This window comes from Crocodylus siamensis, chromosome 2 (genome assembly GCF_052110815.1).
Source record: "Crocodylus siamensis isolate JL-2025a chromosome 2, ASM5211081v1, whole genome shotgun sequence".
In the NCBI taxonomy this organism is placed as follows: Eukaryota; Metazoa; Chordata; order Crocodylia; family Crocodylidae; genus Crocodylus; species Crocodylus siamensis.
In genome coordinates, this window is record NC_143396.1 from 232124215 (window position 1) to 232129013 (window position 4799).

Here is a 4799-nt window from a genome sequence, read left to right on the forward strand (position 1 = left end):
CTCTCACTGGGAGATGAGACATGTTTTGAAATCCCTACCCTACTGTTTGGAGAAGGGACTTTAACTCTTCTCTTTGCCACTCCACATGAGTGCCTATTATGTATTCTGGAGTGAGAATCTTTCAAATTTCTCCTGTAGGAACTGTTTATCCCAGCTAACTAGCAACATGAGAAAGTGAAGTTTATTTGCCCAGATGGAGCACAGAAACAGCACAGCTATACTGCTTCTAGTATCTGAACTAGCTGGCGTGTCTCCAGATACCACTGCATTGTTACTGGTAGACATACCTGAGATTCATATATAATTAGACTGTAGTGCCCCATATAAGGAAGGTCTTTATAACATCCCTTTCATCTAATTTGAGAGAACAACATTCAAAATGACAATCACCTGCTTTGTGTTCAAAGGCACTCCCTTCAAATCTGTATAATTAGCCACACAGTTTAATACCAGTTCATTTTTAATTGACTGATGCATGATGTTCCTGTCAAATAGGATATTTTCCTCTTCGTTTGAGAGGGCTGTCATTTCATGCTTTAATGTTATACAAAAGACTGTATATACCTAGCAGATTATTGGCATCAGAGGAAGACTGAGGCTTTCCTGAGATGATAGGCCCTATGCCTGGTTCATCTGCTGCTGCATTTTTCTGAAAATCATCCCTATCCTTTCTGTGTACTGCCTATCAAATCTCATCAAATATTACCATCCAACAGCAGCAGTGTCAGTGTATCTTGACATCAAGTGTTGTACTAGGCTGACTACTAATGCCTTCTGTTTCTGCATTTATAGATGTCCTGCCATGTATTTTCTTTATTGTTTGTGGCTTTCTTTAATTGATCCTTGGCTATTTTAACTGCCAATTCAACTTTGCTTTATGACTGCCTGGGTTCAGTGCTGTAATAGTACTTTATTTAGGCAGCCCTAGGAGATGAAATTGTTAATCAGAGTATAACTCTAGCCATGTACTGGTAAGTCAGCCAGAGCTAACAGTACAATGAAAAGTCATCTAACCAAGACAATCTTACAAACCTCTCTTAAACTAATAACACTTTCTCAAGTTTTTGTTCAATTTTGTATCAGTGTCAGTCATTAAGACACACAAAGACATGAGAAGTTTTTCCTCCAGCATGGATTTTTCAACCAGTACGTAGAAACAAGATCTTGCATTGGATTTCAGTCCTGCCCAAACAATGGTGGCCAATGAATTTTACACTTACTGAGGCTGTGTCTGCATTACCTGCAGCATAGCTGCATGGGTCAAGGGTATGATGAGATCTGATCCCAAATAGCCAAATTGCAGTTATAGACATATCTTGTTTCACTTGGGAGGGAAAGGGAGGAGGTGCTATGCCGCTATGTGTCCCCGCACAAGTATTTTGCCACAATACTATAGCTTGACAGTATTTTCAAGCAAGTAAATTCCTTCTAGTGTACACACGGCCTGAGGAACACACACAAATTCAATACATGCACATCGGTACACAAGACCCACCTACAACCCAGTACCATAATCCTATTCTGGGCATGGCTAATGTCCTCAACACACTTGAGAATGACAGAGAACACTAGCTGCAATAGGAACACACTCAGGAGGACTTTACTATTTACTGCAGGTACCTCTATGTTGCAATAAACCTCTCTGCCCCTGCCATCTCCCATTTAAAAGCAAATGTGGACCCATTATAGGCACTGTTTTGAGCTAGATTGTGCCAGATAAAGTGAGAGCAGTGACTTCAGAGGATAGCAGGTGGAGTAGTGAGGTAGAACTAGAGAAGGTTGACAAGCTTGGTGAGATAGGGAGAAGGTTAGATGAGTAGGGATTACAGAGGGCTTATGGAGATTAGCACACATTTAGGGAGAGCTGTGGTAATCAGAAAAGGCCAGGGAAATGGTGTACCTGGCTACATAGACCTAGAGGGCTAGGAGGGAGACACACAGGTGGCAGTGCATGGCCAAGCCCTGGGGTAGGGAGCAGATGGGATGCCCAAGGAAGAAGTGGGAAGAGGCTGTTTGCCAAGCAGATTTGGCCCTACAGAATGCCCTTTTCTAGTGATAGTGTCACTGCTGAACCAAGATGGAGCCCCAGCTACCTCCTCCTGCAGGCATCAACACATGTAGGTCTCAAAGAGCAGGTCTCCATCACATTGGAGACTAAGGTCTCAAGAGCAACTTCAGACCTTAAACATGAGCATAGGCAGAGGGAGAAAATCTTATTTGGCGGGGTTGATTAAAACTTAAACTTAAAATATATTTCTATACACACAGACACTACCCAGCAGATAAGTCTGTAGGGGAAGAGGGGGGAAGGACGGATCATGGGGGAGGAGATCAAGGCCCCCGTAGTGAAGAAGGAAGTGGGGCAGGGGCATAGGCTTGGGTGAATGAGGCCCTGGGGCAGGTTGTGAGAGCATCAGAGCCCAGGCAGCTTGTTCACAGGCATGGGGGGGGGGGGCTCCTGCTTCTATGTGCACTTCCGGGAAAGGCATGGGGGGCACAATCTGTGTGCAGGGCAGAGGAAGGCTGCTGCTGTGAGCAGGGGCTCTTCACCCTGCTGCCTCTGCATCCTGCTGCCAGCCCGCAGCAGCAACCTACCGCTGCCCTACACACAGATCCAGGGGGCACGTGCCCCCCATGCCTGTCCCAGGGGTGTACACAATGGTAGGAATCCTCTGCACCCCTGGACAAGCTGCCCAGGCTCTGACTCTCCCACAACCCACCGTAGAGCCACATTCACCCCAGCCCCTGTCCCACTCCCTCCCTCACCATGGGGGCCTCAATCTGCCCCCCATGACCCTTCCCTCCCCCTTTTCTCCTACACACTTACTTGCTGGGTGCTGCTCCACACATGGCAGGGCTGGGCTGAGTTCCCGGCCGCCTGCAGACTCCAGCTGCTCATCTGTGTCTGTATGCACCCTTCCCCCTGCTGCAGCCACCCAGAGCCCGCACCCAGGGTGCCCTGTGGTCCTCTGTGCTGCCATCGCTGCACCATATTGTGGCAGGGAGGCTAAGCCCTGTTAGCCCCAGCCTTCCACTGCCTACATCTGGGAGTGCACAGAGCAGCAGAAGCTGCCCTTTCCTCATCCCTGCACCCCACCAAACAAGCTCTGTCCCATGCTCCACCGCAGCTCCGTCCCATACTCCACCACATCTGGGCAGTGCCTGCTGGTGCCCCTTTAGTTTAGTGTTGGGGACAGACACCCCATTCACCCTCTCCTCCTCCCCCTTGCTGCAGCACTAGTGCCTTGCAACTGGGCCTGCAATTTAATGTTCCAGTTAGGTGGAGATCATCTAGACTCCTCAGCCAGAGCACATTTTGCTCTTTGAGGTTTGCTTCCATCTCAGATATGGCAATTTCCATATTCTGACTCGTATTAGCCATCCTGCTTTTGCCCACATCTTTAACACCACTCTGATGAAAAATTTTACACGTTATTGATCTATTTTTTGCAGTCACATTCAAGTATACTGAAGCTCCACCCCAGTCCAAACTACATGGCAACCCCACTTCTTTCCATTTTTTATATTTATAGCTGAATGCCCTTGTCGCAGTGCACTCAGGTGCCCTGCACCTGAAAGCAGAGATGGCTCGGGAGAGACCCCTAGTTGCGGGAAGGGGGAGGCTCAGCTGCCAGTCACCAGGGCTGCACAGGTGCTGGTTGCCGGGGCAACCAGTAAAACCAGCTGACAGGAAGGGGCGGGGCTTAGCCTTTCTTAAGCCCAGGCAGGAGGCCAGGAGAGCAGTTCCTCTCTGGCAGCTGTGGGAGTAGGAACTCGGCTAGGACAGACGGAGGGGAGAACTCTGGCGGTGTGAGCATCCCCCGGTTGCTGCTGGGGTTGGGGAGCTCTCCCTCCCTCTCTCTTTCACTCTAGTAGGGAGTGAATCTAGTTTGACCAGACGGTCTAGTTTTTGTTGTAGCCCCGGGGGTTTGGGTTCTAATGTTCGCTGTTTTGACTGGAGGACCAGGTGAGTCTATTAGGGGTTGGAGGAGGCCTCATAGGGACTCCCCAGTAGCGTGGGGGTTCCTGGTGCCAGAGAGGGCGCCGCATTTGTGGGTTACATTGGTCCCAGCCCCTGAGCAGGAGGGGGGGCAGTGAAAAGCCCCCCCCAGGAGTAAAGAGGAGGGCCAAGACACAACAGGGCCCAGGTCAAACCACCTGTGAGGCTTGGGCTACAGTGTAGAGGAGGAAAAGGAGCTGCAGGTAGCGCCCCCCACCCCATCACCGGGGCACGGAAAATGGGCAGCCTCCCAGGATTACAACAATCTATTACTCAAATAAGATCAAAGCATGGCAGGAGAGTAAGCAGGCAGTTGGCCCATTACAGGAGGGTGGAGCCACTCCTGGAAAAGCTCCAATAGTGATACTCCTGTCACAGCCCTATTGCTGTTTATTTTAGTTTCCTGTGAACTAGAAAGAGTTATATAAAAGCTTCTCCTCTTCTCCCAACCCCAAAAGGCACCTAGGCCTTTAGACAGGAGTGGTCAGATCCTCACCTATGACTGACCAGAACACAGTGCAACTAAGAAACAAGCAGTAGTGATTGCCTTTCCATTCTTAAGCATGAGTTCACTGGGTCACCTTTTCGAGCTATGAAAATCAGAACAAACTTTTCAAGTTCCTTCTTTTTTGTACTTACTTACTGATTTATTTCTGCTACTGGAATTGCATTCAGATCCAGAGAGGTGTGATGGAGAGGAGAGTAATCCCCAGTGACAGGCCATTAGAGCTGGTCTGTATGCATGAACAAGGTAACCAGAGCACAAAGAACAGGATCTCTTCTCTTGGGAAGTGACCAT